This window comes from Tauraco erythrolophus, chromosome Z, assembly GCF_009769465.1.
Source record: "Tauraco erythrolophus isolate bTauEry1 chromosome Z, bTauEry1.pri, whole genome shotgun sequence".
NCBI lineage: Eukaryota > Metazoa > Chordata > Aves > Musophagiformes > Musophagidae > Tauraco > Tauraco erythrolophus.
The window spans coordinates 47830970-47849766 of NC_141496.1; positions in this window are offsets into that span (position 1 = coordinate 47830970).

Below are 18797 nucleotides of genomic sequence, written 5' to 3' on the forward strand. Positions count from 1 at the left end.
GGTGAAAATGGCCATCATCTGAAGAAATGATAATAAGTGGAAAATGCTTCTTGCAGTTTACACCCTGTGCAAAATCTGTCTCAACCATCCTAATCTCATCCTGCAGCCTGATCTTGCTGAAAGCAAACTCTGGGCATCAGAGGGACCGTAGGTAGGAGGTAGTATGTCACAACAAGATAGAACAGCACCCTGCAGGCAGAGACATCCTACTATTCTTCACTTCCCTTCTATCATTGCCCTGTATTCTAATAATATCTAGCATCTCCACACTATGACCTATGGCAGCAATAACTTACTTCAGTGAAGTTTTTACAGCATATCCCTGTCTTTCTCATTTCTTTTGGTCTGGGCAGCAATAATGAGACAGAAGAACAACACATGATAAAATAAGATTTTGATGAATTTGCTGTAATCCCTCAGTGACAGCCTAGCACCTTGATATCTTACTGCATGTTAGTGGGCCTTCAGCATCACCAGTGGTCATGGAGGTCACCACTGCCTTTCCTGAGTGCAGCTCTTTACCTGCTGTGCAGCTCAACTCTCCTGTCCTGTGACAGATGTGCTGGGAAACCCCAGGGTTATAGTTTGCAGGTTCTCAATATCATGTGTCAGATGGATGAACAGACATCCAGGAATCCTAGATCACACCTAGCACCAGGCGGATTAAGGTAAAAATAAAAAATGCAAGAGTTGATTCATGACATCCAAAAACCACAACATAGTTACAGATATTGATAAAATTCACAGATTAAGAAATGAAAGGAAGATGATTCAATCTACTTACAGTAAAGTTACACCAAAGTAGCATTCCTTCAGCCCTTAGGAATGTCCTTTCTCATGAGAGTACTTTAAGTCTTTTAGCAAGAGCTCTCTGAGGGCTCACATGTCGTCTAGACCTTTGCTGCTTGGTTAGGAGTGACTCAACACCAGCCTTGAAACTTCAGGCTTACAGTAATGGGGCAAGAGCAGCAAGGCACCAGAGAACTGCAGGTCTATGGCTCACATCTCCATCTGTCACCTATCACAGATCAAACTCAGAGATGAACGGGCTGGTCACCCTGTCAGAGGCTGTGTGAGTGCTTCCAGGGAAAATTCCAGCAAATTTTGAAAATGAGATGAATCGTCTTATCTAGGAAGACACAATAAACTAACAAATAATCATAATAATGTAGCTACTACGGAAATAAAACCACCTATGGTAGAAAAAATTGCTTGGATATGTGTTTAGACTTTTGAGACTCTTTCCTACGGGTATGGCAATTAAAAACCTGCCTGAGCAGCTGAATTCTTGTTAGGTATTACACAGTTATATAGAAATAGACAATTAGATTTAAGACTGAGAAAAACTAGAGAGTCTTCTCAAGTCTTTTTTTGCTCTCTTGTAGATAACCCATTTCCTCTGCTAATCTGGGTGCCGGAATAAACAGATAACATGCTATAGTGTGATCTGCTAGGGGTATGGGAGTGCAGGAGAGGGTTTTATTGCTATTGTTTTTTTCCCTTCTGGAACTTGTTTTATGTCTTAGGCTGCTTTGGCAAAATTTGATTGTATATTTCATGAATTACCACGCTTATGTAGGATCTGCCTCCAATATTTTCTGCCTCTCTGTCTTGTCTTTGCTCATTTGTAGGAAAATAGAGGGCATTAAGGAAAGAAAAACTGCAAGAGGTCTCAAAGTCTTTGCACAGAGAAGACGGAAACAACAGCTCAATTAGTTACTTCCATACCCAAAGAGTTGTGCAAAGACAGCATGATGTAGCCTCTCAAATGTATGTTAATAGAATCCCACAGTCACTACGTATGACACTGAAAGAAAGAGGGGATGACAATCAAGCTGACGTTTTCATATTTTCAGTGGTATGGCTTGACACATAAATTTCTTGGTAAGCTACATTTCCTCACCCTTCTCTAACCTTGGTTACAAATTTATTTTGAAGGAGATGCTGTCAAAAGCATCGTCTTCTTAATTTCTTTTGCTATCAAAGCAACTGCCAGAAGTCAAACCAAACAAACAAAAAAAACTCCATCAATACTCTAAAAGATCAGAGGTATGTCTATATTACCACTGGTCTGATCCATTTGACATGTGACATGTTTATGGTCTTAGTGCCCACAAGGCCATGGCAGAATTCTGGCATAGCAGTGATGCTATGAAGCATTTGGAAGAATGCTGTGCCTTGCTCACAAAAGCAGAGCGCTGGGGGCTGGTGGATGATACTGATATACAGACTGATGAAGACCTGCTGTCCTGGAGGCCTGTGACCTTACTTTGGAGGTGCTGGCTGTTTCACAGGTCAGAGAAACTAAAAGTGCCCTGCAACTTCCTCTTAAGAAACTGACCACGTTGGGCAAGCAAATGGATGTGCCAACCTGACTGCAGCACAGCTACCGTCTTTTCATTGTTTTCAGGGAAAACAATCAAGCAGCAGTAGTTATTTCAGTAGCTGAAGCAGCACAAGTACTTTTTATTGTTGTTTAAAACTATCATAGTTTAAAAGCAGATTAACCAGTACGTATCCAACCAGGCTGTGCTGGTTTTATGCATGAGAAACAGGTAACTGCCTGGTGGAAAAAGCTGAGAAATTGGTGTGCTTTTCAGCCACAAAACTATAAGCACTGAACCTTAAGGTATGGACATTCACAACATTAAAGACCAAGGTCCTATCCTAAACTGATAAAGATGCAAAATGTCTCTTGTGGCTACAGCTCTGTGTACTGAAATAAGAGTGCTGGGCAATGAGTGAAGAAACCAGTAATAAGTGAATCTCGTAAGGGCTGATCAGGTAAATAAAGATGATCTTGCACTGATTCAATCAGAACACTGTGAAAAACAGCCTTTTGTTTGTGTCATGTTTTTTTTTTCTTTTTCTTTTTTTCTGCTGCTATGTGGCTCGAGCACAGGAAAAATGGCAAGATGATTTGAGTGCTTTTCTCTCCACATACAATCATTTCCAAAATCTACCTGGAATTTATTCCAAATGACTACATGTACAGGAACCTAGTCATTCTGGTACTAAGGATGGGATCATAGAATCATAGAATCGTAGAATCATAGAACAATTTGGGTTGGAAGGGACATCAAAGATCATCTAGTTTAAACTCCTGAGTTATGGGCAGGGACATCTTCCACCAGATAAATTTACTCAAAGCCTCGTACAACCTAGCCTTGAACACTTCCAGGGATGGGGCAGCCATAACTCCTCTGGGCAACCTGTTCCAGTGCCTCACTACTCTCACTGTAAAAAATTCCTTCCTTATATCTAACAGAAAGCTGCCCTCTTTCAGTTTAAAACCAGTCTCTTGTCCTATCACTACACGCCCTTGTAAAAAGTCCCTCTCCAGCTTTCTTGTAAGCCCCTTTAGTTATTGGAAGACTGCTATAAGATCATTCCGGAGCCTTCTCTTCTCCAGGCTGAACAGCCCCAAGGGTCTCAGCCTGTCTTCACAGGAGAGGTACACTGACCCTTTGATCATCTTGATAGCCCTTTTCTCGACTTGCTTCAACACCTCCATGTCTTTCTTATGTTGGGGCCCCTAGAGTTGAATGCAATATAAGAACAAAGTAGAGGGGCAGAATCACCTCCCTTGACCTGCTGGCCACGCTTCTTTGGATGCAGCCCAGAATACAGTTGGCTTTCTGGGCTGCCAGCGCACATTGCCGGCTCAGGTTGAGCTTCACCTCAATCAACACCTCCAAGTCCTTCTCCTCCATGCTGCTCTCAATCTATTCTTCGGCCAGCCTGTACTTGTGCTTGGGATTGCCCTGACCCCTATCCAAGACCTTGCACTTGGCCTTATTGAACTTCATGGAGTTCTCACAGGCCCACCTCTCCAGTCTGTCAAAGTCCCTCTGGATGGCATCCCTTCCCTCCAGCATGTCCACCACACCACACAGCTTGGTGTCGTCAGCAGACTTGCTGAGGGTGCACTCAATCCCACTGTCTATGTCACCGACAAAGATGTTAAATAGTGCTGGTCCCAGTACCGACCCCTGAGGAAAGTCACTCACTCGTCACTGGTCGCTACTTGGACATCAAGCCACTGACCACAACTCTTTGGGTGCAACCATCCAGCCAATTCTTTATCCATAAAATCTCTCCAATTTAGAGACAAGCTCATCATGTGAGACAGTGTCAAATGCTTTGGACAAGTCCAAGTAGATGATGTCTATTGCTCTTCCCTTATCCACTAACACAGTAACTTCATCATAAAAGGCCACCAAATTTGTCAGGCAGGATTTGCCCTTAGTGAAGTCATGTTGGCTGTCACCAAAGACCTCCTTTTTTTCCATATGCCTTAGCACAGTTGCCTGCTCCATGATCTTGCCTGGCACAGAGGTGAGACTGACTGGCCTGTAGTTCCCTGGGTCTTCCTTTTTGCCCTTTTTAAAAATGGGGGTTATGTTTATGTTTCCCCTTTTCCAGTCAGAGAATACGTCACTAGACTGTCATGACTTCTCAAATATGATGGTTAGTGGCTCAGCAACTTCATCTGCCAGTTTGCTCAGAACTTGTGAATGCATCTCATCAGGTCCCATAGATTTGCACGTCTTCAGATTCCTTAGATGATCTCAAATCTGATCTTCTCCTACAGTGGGTGGTTCTTCATTACCCAGTCCCTGCCTTTGTCTTCTGTGAGTTGGGAGGTGTAGCTGAAGCACTTACCAACGAAGACTGAGGCCAAAAAGCCATTGAGCACCTCAGTCTTTTCCATATTCCAGATAACCAGGTCTCTTGTTTCCTTCTGCAGAGGGTCGACATTTATCCTTTTATCCCTGACTTATCTATAGAAGTTTTTCTTGCCCTTGATGTTCCTGGCCAGATTAAACTCTGTCAGGACTTTAGCTTTCCTAACCTGATCCCTGGTTGCTTGGACAACAGCTCTGTATTCCTCCCAGGTTACCTGTCCTTCTGTCCACCCTCTGTAGGCTTCCCTTTTGGGCTTGAGTTTGTCCGGGAGCTTCTTGTTCATCCATACAGGCCTTCTGGCATTTCTGACCGACCCCCTCTTTGTCAGCATGCATTGCTTCTGAGCTTGGAGGGGGTGATCCTTGAATATTAATCAGCTTTCTTGGGCCCCTCTTCCCTCCAAGACTTTATCCCATTGTAAAGACTTCTAGACTGGGTGCCACACACAGTCAAAGTTTTAGCAAGTTTTTGAGCTGAAATATCTGTCCAGCCTTTTTAATGAGCGAGACCTGTATAGGTAGATGTTGTTCCCAGATTCAATTTATAGCACTCACAGTTTTCATAAGTACTTGAATTTGATTTCAAAATTTGGTATTGTCTGTTAACATTTAAATTGTTATGTACAAACATTAGTTCTAGGCAGCAAGTAAATCTCACAGTTACAATTACACTCAAGTCTTGTACGCTGCATGTACTTACATTTGACATTCATTCAATTGAATTTCTTGCTGACTGAAGACAAGTGAATTTTTTCTTACAGTCAATGGTGTCATAAAGTCCCAAAGAGAGGCTTGTGGAGTTCTGGTCCGTGTTCCCTATGCTAATTATGCATTCATGGCACAACATGTTCAGGCTTCAAAGGCGTATGTGGTGAATATGTAATAACAATTTTATTAAATTTACTAATGCTTGCCACAACCAGCGCTTACTAATGTGAGAGAGCGAGTGGGAGTTCTGCATGCCATGTGCTCATTATTTAATAAGCAGGTTGTACAGTACACAGACTTTGAATATTAATGAATTTCTAAATATAAAGATCAGATTCTTTTGAAGTACAACATACAGACAAAATAATACCAAGGATAAAACTGCAAAAAGTTGCAGAAAGGGATCGGAATGACAGGAATTAGGACTGATATGGGCAAAGGGTGATGGTGATTTGCACTGGGTGATGGGAGTCTACCAAAGTACCAGCAGGAAACAGAAAGCAAGAGTTTGGCTCAGACAAATGAGTACTACAGAAAGGAGTGTTTGGGCTGGAGGAAGGACATTGGTGGGAGCCATGGCAATGAGAGACATTAACACTGCAGAAAAAACTCACATAGAGCTGAAAAGTGGTGCGTAGCTGCTTCTCTCCTAAATCATATAGAGAGAGTGAGTGAGGTACAGTCACTGAGATTTGCCTTGTCACGTTACAGCATCCTGAGTAGGACTAAAGTATTCTCTTCCGTATTCACCAGCTAAGATGGTGCATTCAGGGTGCAATGTGATGCTCTTCTCATCAAAAATGAGTTCCTTCTCATTAAAAAAAAAAACCACCCAAAAATCAAGAAAAAGACTGGTGATGTTTCAAAAGGGAGGCTGATTTCCTGATTCTGAGCTGGTGAATGACAAGCATTTCCCTGAAGCCAAAGAAGTGTAAAAATTAAATTAAGGCAAGTTAGTCCTGTATAAAAGCAACACAGATAGGCTTGACTGGTTTCAGTAGGCTCTTTCTAGGAGAGGATTTTCACATGGCCTGTCACGAGGAAAGCCAGCCACGTGACCTGTCATGAGGAAAGCCAGCCACACATCTAGAAGAGAAGAAATTCTGTTAAGAGCTCAAAGGGACTATAGAGATAAAGACTATTAGTGCCTTCATTTGATATGCAGTACGTTTATACCTAAACAAGTACAAGCAAGAGCAGTATTGCCTCATAATTTTCCTGTAAAGTTCATTCAGGGAGGACACAGCAACAACGAAACCTATCAAACACAGGAAAATATGTGAATTATAAAACAAAGCACCAACAAAGAAGAATCTCCTGCATAACTGTGTTTCAGTTCTGGGTCAGAAAGGCCTGGCTGAGTTTTGAGACGTCCCCACAAGGATGCAAACTGTCACTGTAAGCGACAGTCAAGAAATCCAATATACTGCTTCCTTAGCATGGATTTAAGTAGCAACAGAGAACTGTTGCAGTGTAGCAGTAGCACGCAGTACTGTTCCTGGTATTAAAAATATATCCATACGCCCTTGATCTTTTAAACAACACATTTTCTCTTCTGGAAGAAAAGTATGCGTAATCTCAAGCAGAGGAGCAGGGTGAATATTTGCAGGTAATAACAGCTTTAACTGTGTTAACTGTGTGCTGGATGCAGGGGCTGTGATGCCTCTTTCATTGGTATTGTTTCTAACTGAGGAATCAAATAATCCTTTTCATTTAGCTGGCATAAAAACCCCACCAGCTTCGAAGAGATGGACCAAAGATGGATGCAGTTACTTGGCAAACCTCAGAGCACTCATAGCAGCAACAGGATATATTCTTTACAATCCCTGAAAAGTCAAGCCCTTGTTCTGGGGCACAGAAAACTTTGCTTTCGTTATTCTCTCTCCAGCTGGCCTTTGTGCTCCAACTTGTACTGGGTCTCTGTGCTGTAAATTTATCTCTTTCACAGGCCTGTGTGGCATGTTTTTGAGAAGAACGTCTTTGTCCTTTACCTTCATGGAAATGCAGAGCCACAATTCCTTTTTCTTGGCCTAAAGGTATCACTGCTCACCAGTCCATCCCTACAGGGATTATTGAGAATAATTCTCTCTTCAATGCATGCAGAAATTTTACAAGAATTTTTTAAAGAGCGTTAGCCTTAACTGGCTGGCATAAGAATTAAACAGATCCCAGATACAGAAGGTGAACTCTTATTTGGTGTCATAGAGCGCCTGGCGCTCATGTTGCATCATGGGCTTGAGGACATCATGGTGGCCCTGGAAAAGGGCTACATCCGTATCATTCTGGAAGTCCTGGAAGTACTGGAGCCCTGGACACTGTCCCTGCAGTTCCCTGCTCAGCTGGCAATGGCGTGTGCTGTGGAGAGGATGGTGGGAATGCCACGGAGTGGTGAGCGTTGTGAACACCTGGGCATCTGGGAGCTCTTCCTGACTGGCTGCCAGCAGCTAATGGCTCTGTGTCGAGCACAGAAGGACATGGAGCTGTTTGAGCAAGTCCAGAGGAGGGCCACATAGGTGATCTGAGGGCTGGAACACCTCTCCTATGAAGACAGGCTGAGAGAGTTGGGGTTGTTCAGCCTGGAGAAGAGAAGACTCCAGGGCGATCTTATTGCAGCCTTCCAGTATCTGAAAGGGGCCTACAAGAAAGCTGGAGAGGGACTTTATCAAGGGTATATAGTGCTAAGACAAGGGGCAATGGCTTTAAACTGAGAGAGGGCAGATTTCAGTTAGATGTAAGGAAGAAATTTTTTACATTGAGGGTGGTGAGGCACTGGAACAGGTTGCCCAGAGAAGTTGTGGCTTCCCTATCCCTGGAGGTGTTCAAGGTCAGGTTGGATGAGGCTTTGAGCAACCTGGTGTAGTGGAGAGTGTCCCTGCCTATGGCAGAGGAGTTGGAACTAGATGATCTTTGAGGTTCCTTTGAACCCAAATCATTCTATGATTCTATGATTCTATGTTGGTGTACTCTAAATTTAGTCATCTTCTGCTCACACTGAGAACTTGATGGGCTGGACAGGGCTCCCACAGAGGGATCAGTCTGGTTTCCTACTAGCCCACTGTATCACGCTGCTGCAAGCACACTCTGGGGTGCCTGGCTGCCTGAACCAAGCAGGACCAGGGAAACACAGGTGACATCTTTAGGGACAGGCACCAAGAGCTGCCACCAGCAGCCCCTAAAGCACCACCCAGCACCATCCAAAGCCTCTCTTGACTCTCCAGGTGTTGTGCATACTCTTGGCAGAAGTCCAGGCACAAACCAGGCTGGATCGGACTCTGCTGGTGCCTGGGCATGAGTATTGAGAGCAGTGTGGTCACAGGTCACTGCTTGAGTCTGTCAAAATGGGCCATGCCAACAGTGCTTGCCCTGGCAGCACTCTGGCCGCACCGGTACTCATGCCTCTGCACAATCCTCTGGGGCCTCTCGCAATGCTGCTTTCAATGCCTTCTCCTGATTTTTTGTCTTCTGCTCAGTATCAGTGTTTTACAGTGGTCTCCAAGGATTTGGCCATGCTGTCTCAGAGCCTCATTAGGTCGCTCTGGCATCTTCTTCCTCTTGGTAAGGGATTTTGTTGTTAAAAATCACTCAGTAGCTGCCAAATACAGATGTCCCAAGTCTTGTCTCTGCCTCGGGTGTTCCTGCCTGTTGTCTGTGCCCTGTTAGCAGCCCGCCCCATAAGATGATTGCCATGGCTGAAACCAGACATTGGAAAGAAACCAGAACAGAGCAGAAGTGTCAATAGCTGGACAGAGAGACTGACTGCAGGCTGAGGGCACATCTGTCTCCAATGCAGAGAAAAATCCTTTTCCTCCATAAGGGCGGATATGCCTTCTCTTTGGTAACGGTGACCAGCAAAGGAAGGGTTGGACAGCAGGGAAAGAGCTGGCAGCCTGGTGGGGACCAGTTAAAGGCCCCTGGATCAGCAGCTCCTTAGCACCCAGATCCTATCTCCTCATGCTTGCCTGGGGACAAAGCACTGGGACAAATTCTTAACCTTGATGGTCCTGGGATTGGATGGGGACACCATGTGCTGAACTTACCAGTCAAACACTGGTTGGAAAGTGTAGGGAAAGGGCAGGATGGGAGATGACACTGAAACAGCAAGTGCTATCCTAGCTGGGGGGCACTAGATTTATATAAGCAGGAAATACAACCTCATTAGCATGCTAAAGAAAAAGTTTTTTCTTTGTAATCAATATACTCACTGGAATGCTATGCCTATTTCCAAAACTATAGCGGAGGACTGAAATGACAGACTCAAACTTTTGCCTTAAAAACCACAAGCGAAACAGTAATGGATTTTTATCTTTATTTTTTTTTTCCTTTTTTAAAGTAAGATAATTCATTTTTGTGCCTCAACAGATGAAATTCATAACCTTGTTTCCGATAAGACAAATGAAACATAGAAATCAATTGCAACAATGTGCTTTCGAGCTTTTATTTCTCCATTTAAGTAACTAACAATTCAGAAGGACACAGACAATAGGGCTGTAGCAGAACAGTGTTACAATTAAAATCAATTTCTATGAAAAACAATTACAATAGCTGTTGAAAATCCAGGAAGGGTTGATCTTTTGATCAGAACAGAGTGCTTTTTAAGAAAGTATTTGTAAGGAAATAGGTGGTTTGTAGCTTTCCTTTTTGAACAAGGAGATAGGAGAATCCTTGTGTTAAGATAGGATCTGGAGGGAGCGTTTTATCGCACTGAGAAAATAATTTTCCCATCAACAAGTACATCTCTTATCCATATGTCTGACTTTTCATTCTTACACTATAAATCCCACCAGAGCAAAATGCTTGTGGGTTTTTTTAAAGCACACTCTCCTCCTGTTTGTAGTGGTTTGGGTTTCTGCTTCAGTATGTTAAGACTTAAAGGACAAACTGATCTCTCACATGCCCTTCTGTGTGAGGTTCTCTACGACGGCATGCACATTCAGTAAGCACTCCCTTCAGTTCTCATTGACTCGAACACATACCTTCCAGAGTCTTGAGTTGATGGTGGTCTTGAGTGGCTATGTGGATGCAGGCTGGTTGATCTTGTTCCCAAGGACCAATTGTTATTTTTGATTGTGCCAGATAGGCCCATACCTCAGAAATAGTTCCCAGTGACTGCTGGATGTGAGGCAGTAACTGGTCATTAACTGTCAAATGTGCTTCACTGACATTCGCAGCAAATTCTTCTGGCTGCAGTGCTAAAGCAGAAGCTGGGAATGGGGCAGTTCCAAGTGTTTGGCTCATGTATAAGGAAAACAGTCTTGATTAAAAGACAAAGATGATGTTGGCCACAATTCAGCGTTGTGTCAAATAGAGTAAACAGAGCATGAGGACAAATTCTCTCTGATAAACATTGGCAGAGGAAATTTGAAAAGTGGATTACTTTATAAAGTGGTTGCTTTGTCTTTTAAAGAGTTGGAGAACCTGTGGCAACACTAGCCTTCTTTCAATAAACTTTGATTAAAGAGTAGAGAAACTATGGGACCTATTTTTGGGTGTCTTGTTGACGGTCCAAATATAAATGTTTTTGTAGTAGTAGTAGTCGTCTGAGTGCTTGGTGTGACACTTGACAACCTGACAACTGATGTGTGGTTTGCATTTATTTTGGCATCTCTCATCTATAATCAAAAGCAAAGAGACAAATCTTCATAGATTCTTTAGGAGATGAATCATGCTTTTCAAGCATTGCAAGAACACTAATTAAATGAGGCATTAAGAGGTCCTTTCATGTGATATACCACTGAACTGCTAAAAAGACAGAGTCTAGTTGGCTTGCATCTTTCATGACAATTTTCTTTCATATACTGCCACTGGTCTGCAAGACCACTTATTCTACAGCTGTTGGAAATAATGACTACAGGACAGACCACTGCTGTCATTACATCGCCATCATCTTCTTGAGCACTTTGGGCAGCAGGGGTTGCATTTCATAAAAAAGATTTCCTTTGTCTGATAACAATACCTATTACTGCATACCAACCTACATACAAAATTGTCATTCTTCATACAGGGATGGATGAACCATAGATCCTTGGCTTTATAATCCTTAGGGAAATTGCAGAATCTTCCTTTTGAAAGGTAAATATTGTTATTATATTCTTCAGAGAGTTAGAGGCCCAGGGGTTTTTGATTACAGCTCAGAAATCCTGAGTTCCACCCTTCTGCTTGTGTTAATAGCCCATAGCTATGCCTTCCCCAAGCCAGGCAATTCTGATTTGATATCCTTTAGCAAAATATGACAGCCTGCCAAACTCACAAAAGCCAACACAAGATTCCGTAAGACCCATTTAGACGCAAGCTTTTGTATAAATCAGAGGGCTGTATTGTCTCTAATCCCTTTGCATGGCATGCCTGTTCTATGTAAAAGCAAAGTATTATCTGCAGTGCATTAGAACTGATGCACTGCAGAGATGCACCGAAGGCCAGTAGCTTTTCAAGACGAGATGTTTGGTTTCAGTGATAGTAATACTTTACATAATGGATGTAATCTATTAGTCTTTGTACATACAGCAAAGAGCTCTCGTAGCAAAAGTAATAGATTAAATTTATTATCATTGTCTTCCTATAATAAAATAAGTGTGCTCTCCATCACTTGTGCTTTTGAGTTATATAAATACCAAAGTTATTGAAAATAGCTCAGAAAAATATAACTTCCACTTAGGGACTGCTTGAGGTAAATAAGATCTTCCAGCTGGTGATTACAGCTTTAACTAGTTGAACATATCCTCTAGCTATTAATTAATAAACCAGCTCCTGCAAACCCAAATAATTTCAAAGTTACTTAGACAAGATGCTAAGTACCAGTGTCATATAATTTTTTACACAATTTTAAATTTTTTCTCTACTATCCAATCCTATATTTTACTAACTTCTTACTATATTATGTTTCCCCTCGATTACTAAGGTTGAAACTCCTTCCAAGAATAGAGGCAAAATAAGGCTTTCCATAAGGAATCTCATGTATCTAGGAAAGAAGGAATTTAGACCAAATGTCCCAGCCTGCTGCTGAGTCTGTAGACAACAAGGTCAGGTCCTTTGCGATAACCCTGTGTTTCTTAATCTGGTAGTTTCAGATTTACTCTTGCTTTCCCAGCATGAATTACCAGCCTCTCCCCCAGTCTAGATAGTACAGGAGGTGAATAAAGCCCTTTTTTATAGCATGACATCTACAGCTGTATGTGGGAGGGGTTTATGATGCAGAAAATTCACTGTGAGCATTCCCCCATGTGAGAATAACTCAGTCTCTGTGAATTGAGTTTATTAATTGATAAATAGTGTGATTTCCCATTTCTCTCTACCTTTTTCAAATACAAAAATATTAAATCAAGGCATTTCTTAGAATAAACTTTGAATGCCAGTATTTGTTTGTTTAAAGGTTACCATGATACCTAATATAGGGCTGCTAACTGTGAGACGCATCTTCTATAATGGATCTGTAAAAGTATAAATATTCTCAAAAGTTTATGAAACTGTGCTCTAGAAAATGTAGGATGCTTTCTAAAAGCTGAAGTAGTGTTTGTCTTTTAAGAGTTATCTATAGATATTACAATTTTTTTTATGAAAAGTGTAGCTCTGTAGAGCACGTTTGTTTTTTTTTCTGTTTAGACCCTAGCCTTAATGTGGATTATTTTAATGAATTTATCAGTGATTGCCTGATGTGATGATGTTTTTCTCTACCTGGTTATCATGGAGAAAACTAGTAGTTTCTTCTACTGTAAGAACTGGAAATTACATATTAGATCCTGTAATATAGGAATAGGTTCCACCTCTCATGATAGTGTCAGGTAGTCCAAAAAAGTAACTTGAACTGCATAAAAGAAATCTAAAGCTTAGGGGAGAGGAACCTTTTGAGGAAACAAACTCAATGTTCTTGTAAACTCAATGTTCTCAATGCAGTGCTAGAAGCAATGGCTTTTTTTTTTTCATGTCGCGCTGAAGGCAATACTGCAGTACATTGCAGACTGTCAATCAGATTGCTAAATTAAAGGAAAATAAAAGAACATGAAAATGAAAATAAAGCAGATTCCTAATCTATAGTTAAGTTTAGCTCACAGATTCATTGCATTTGACATTCCGCTGTAGAAGAGGGTACCGTAGTGCAAGTCAGCCAAACCTTATGGAGGTGTCAAATGCAAATGCAGAAGGATAAGACAGATTTCAGGAGGCACAGGAGAGTTCAGATTCAGCCCGTCTGTCTCTGCTGAGCACTCCAGCAGGATTTCAGCCTGCTTCTTTCTTTCCTGAGGTAGCAATAGCAACTTTGTTTTCCCCTTCTACTGAATAGGACCCTGGTTTAGAGGATAATGGGTTCATGGCTGATAAATCTTATTTCAAATGATCACAGAAAGCATAAGCAAAACAATTTGTTGGTGAAAGTATCTAGCTGTGGGAGAATGGGAGTAGCAATAGTTTCAGTTATGGCCTGTGTCCTTCAGAGCTGATCTCTGCCGTAGATTTGGTGGGTCGTGGCAAGGCTCAGGGGTTTGGAACAGCTTTCAAATTCAACAGAATCTAATTTCTGCAACAATATTTCTGGTGTGGTTAAAGTGGAGTTTGAATACTGGTGATGTCCTTAGAAACCATGTTTTGGATGCAGATTACCAGTATTGGTTGCCTTCCAAGTGACACACAACTGATAACATCTATCTTTCTGCTGTGCTCTCTGTGGTGCTGGTAAGTGGCTGCTTTTTTCTTCCAGGATTACCCTGATCGGTATCCCCATCAATCACCTGCACACACTGTGCAAGTCAAAGTGAGGGAACAGGTTGACTGATACCTTGCGTGGAGAATAAATCCCAAACCACATCTGAATGTGACCAAGGTTTTTCTCTGTGTTTGAGGGCTTCACGCAATGAAGGAGGAGTGAAAGTGAGTAGGTGAAAAATACCTGCTAGAGTCTTCTCTTTCTGACTGTAATGGTTTATATCCTCAGTTCAAGAGTGGTGGGTCTGAGCAGATTACCTGTTCTGAAGACTTGGCACTGAAGACCTCGGGTCTGGTGCTGAGAAAACTGTACTTTTCTCATCTTAGCTTCCTCCACTATCCCTTGGAAAAAAAAGTGATCAGCTACAATAGGGGAAGCAATGTAAATTTTCTTCACTTTTCCCAGTAAATTTTGCCACTCCATGGAATTATTTATTTGAGTTTCATTTTGGATAAGTATGGTACACATCATGACATAAGCCCTAAAGTAACTTTTAAAATGACATTCAGGACAACTGTCTTGACAAACAAAGCTTTTTTTTTTTCCATTATATTAGCATACTTTGCTCAAACATGAAGTGAACTTATGGACAAACCCAACTTGTCATGTGCTTCATGGATCATAACAGCAAGGCTGTTTCATTTCCCATCCATACTCATGATCATATATATTAAAATAAATTACAACACATTTTTTCTGGTTAACCTTGTCACCTTTTAAAAACAATATACATTTAATACTTGAATTAAGAAAAGAACAAAACAAATATAACTCTTTTTTGCACACACAAACATATACATATGAACTACATGTGCTTGCAAATAGATTTCAGTAAGTGTGATGACATTTTAATATATATGCACTATGGCATTCCCTCCCCAAACAATGAGATACTTGCTATCGTATATACTTGTCCAGAAGCCAACTTCCTACTATATGGCTGTAAGCTCACCAGATCAGGCTTGTTGTTTACTTCCTACTTATACAGTGCCCAGTGTAATGAAGCCAAAGTGTCATTTGCTTTTAGGTATCAAAACAGCATAAACGAATTCTTTAAGAAGCAATATTTTGTTTTCTGAAAGATCAAAATTATTAATGTGTGTACGAGTTGACAACCAACTTCACAGCTGCCTTGAAATTTCGAGCCATTGTTCTTGGCTTTTGTGTGAGGAGATAATGTTGTTGACTTGCAAATACTAAACATAGAAACAGGCAGACTTCTTTAAGGTTACAGATTTTCTTTTCTTTTTGCCTTTTTTCCTTTTCTTCCCAGAATCTACATTGTCATATTCTCCAGCTAAGTTAGCAGTGGTAAATATTAAAGCAATCCAGAACAGAGGGTATGCCACCAGGTGAGAAATAATTAAAACATAAGTTCTGCTTATTTTCTAGTATAGCTAGCTTAGTAGAAAGCAAAAAACCTAGATTCCTTTACCAACCTTCTAGCGTAACCAAGGAGTAACAGAATGGTGTGAAGAGGATTTCTCCTGATTTATATTGCCTGACTAGAGTAGAAAATCTGTTTTCAGCCTCTTGCTTAACACTTCTGTTTCACGACAATTTTGGTACCACTTTGAAAAAATACAAATAATCAAATGATGAGGTGAAAGCCTGCTCTTTTGTACTCTTCTAAGAGTTATTTGAATATGAAGGATAAAGTATCATTAAATTTAATTTGAAATAACACAGAACATTTTCTTGACTATGCTAGCTCTTTCCTTATTCTACTGAGACTATAAACACAGATTGTTATTTCCAGCTGGCCTTATACCCAATCACTTGCTCCTAGTAAAAAAAAACAACAAAAAACCACCAGACTCATTCAACCTGCAGATTGCTTTTGGCGTTTAGCTATCTCAGTAGCAAGAAGCTCACAGAATTCGCAGGAGGAAGTTTACTCAGCTTCTTCTTCCTTTTTTATTTTTATTTTTGGCTTGACGAGGATTTAAGATCCTGCTTTGAGATATAGATTCCAAAAGCCATTTAAACATGCAGTGAAACTTAATTAAATCCAGAGATCTTCATTTGGCATCATAGTCATTTGAAACTGAGAAGGGAAGTGGGCAGAGCTAGGAGACAGACAAAGGGAGCATGTGTCACTGAACCAACTGGCTGTGATTCTTCTAAGCTGCCAAGGGAAATTGAGTTTGTAATTCTTATTAGAGGTGATAGGAACAGGGCATACAAATTACTTAGCTAACTTGAAAAATCTCATTCATTGTTTCAGTGATTCTCCAACAATCAGGCTCTTTGCCTTTTCCAAAGATGTTCCTTTAACTCTTCCAGGCACAATTAACTTTTAAATTACTGGATGAAAGTTTTTTGAGTTCTTCTTTCCTAGTTCTTTTTAGCACAAAGAGCAATCACCTAGGATACTGAAACGAGGTCAGAAAGCATGTATTCAGTGTTTTCCCACATGTAATCTCATGGCAAAACTACACACCAACTGCAGCAGACTATGATTTCTAAGATACTACTGCTGCGGTGATTCTTTTGTTTGAGAAGACCAGAATTAACAGTTCGAGGAGGAGGGAAGGCCTGACCATGTGCTCCTTTCCCTGCTACTCCATGTCAAGCCACACTGTGAGCTGGGAGGATGGGAACAGAGCGAGCAGTTGTCATGCTAGCCCCAGGTAGGCTAGAATCATTCATGGGGAAAAGATAATGAACAAACCAGCCAGAATAGGCTTCCCTTTCCTCACTTCTTGCTGGATGTTTCACTGCTGGGGATGGAAGTGGAACAGGCTGTAGCTTAATTACATAAATATTGTCCTCTGAAGAAAAATGAGTAAGGATTGTCCATTTTGTTACTGGCTAATGGACCCTTTTTTCACAGGATGCAGTAGCGGATAAGGCAAAATAACTATATGACAGCAGTATCTTGGCTGTCTTTGCTAGAAGCTGTTGTCCTCGGGCAGCCAAAAGGTGCTTGCATTCCCAGAATTTCAGCCAATGCTTTATCCTTCCATGGGTTAAATGTGGGCTTCTGGCATTCACACGTCCTGAAAGTTTTTCAGTAAAAGTCCAATATCTAAACCAGATAATGAGGCATGGTGTAGGAAAGTCTATTTCTACATATCTTTGATGTGATTCAGCCGCAAAATGGCCTACATTCCAAAGTTCTATCAATCGGTTTTTTATTCTATCACAAGGCTTAGATAAGACTTTCCATTAAATATTAATGCTGACTTCTTACTCTGTCATATATGCCTCAGCTACTATTTGTGGTGTTGAGGGTGTAATGTGGCTTGCTTTCTTAATTTCTTTATGGTGGTATAACTACATCATAGGTGATGTAATACCATGATGCAAGAAATAAGAAAAAAAGGATAGCTACCATTCATGTAAATAAAGGAAACCTTGAATGACCGTGTGACAATAATTTCAACTTAATTAAAAAAACGTTTAGGTAAAAAAATACCTAGTACTATCAGCTTGTATCAACAGTTGTCTAGGGGCTCAGAGTCTCCTGGAAGATTTCAATCATATCTGGAGTTGTTGATCCTGTTAGCACTGGAAGCATGTGTGAAATGGTGAGGGAAGGGGGAAGAGAGAGTAAAAGTAGTCTCCCAGTCTGAATCTAACTGAGCTCATGTGGATGAAGCTTTTCTGAAAATAATGCTGCTAAGTTAGTAAGAAAGAAAAAGAGGAGAAAAAAAACCAGAACCAGCTCAAAACCTAAAAGTAAGGCTCAGGTGGGGCGCTGCTTAGTCTTAATCCATCCTTATATAATTGCAAACTCTTTTCTTAATACATTGCTGCAGAGTCCTCTTTAACTCACTTGTGGCAAGTCTGAGCACTTGTACATCCGCCCATTATGAAAGAGTAGTACTGATCTGTGGAAGTGGACTTCAAAACATATTTGTGGGAGGCTCAGCATTGCTCTGACAGGAATTACTGACAACGATACTGTGTCACCTGCTTTCTCAAGTCCCTCTGCTGGTTCTGACATTTTCAGTTTTCTCCTTTTCTGCAGAACTACTGCTGCTCCTCAGAGTCCTGTTGCACTGACACGCCTTGTGCCAACATGGGGTTCGGAGTATACAAGTCAGACACAGGGCAAAAACCTGCATTCCCTCTTTTAGTGGCAGTTGTGCACTGTCCACCTGTTTCTTGATATATGACAGGGGAGCCATATGGGTCAGATGGCTTCTCACAGCCTAGTCCTTTTTCTCCCCATGCAGTAAGATAAACTGTGATGTCTCCGTGATCTCTAGCAGAAAAGGAGAAGTGACTCCTTCTAGAGGCAGGGTAGGCATTCAGCCACTCTGTTCTTAAAAGTATTCCCAAAAGGGTGCTTATCTAGGTCTGACACTGACACTGTATTCCTTATTCACCTAAAACAGCCACAGTGAGCGTGTGACCCATGAATACATATAAAGAAGTCTACGTGGAGCAAGAAAAAAGCTTGTCTCTGAGTCTTGCTGTCCTCACTTCTGTTAAGAGATGCTATAAGCCTTGCCAAGTCCACGATGAAATAAGTAGGCTGCAAAAAGTGGAACATTGCTAGAGGCAGGGAGCAAACACTGATTCTTAAAAACTGAACACTGACTGAACTCAAGGTGATACACACAACGCTGACAGCTCTGCAAGGTGATTTTCAGGAGCAAGTGGTGATTTTCATCACCAGCACACATTCCACATAGATAACTAAGCACATTACTGCTCAGAAATCCTTGCAGTGCACTAACAATGCAATCACATTT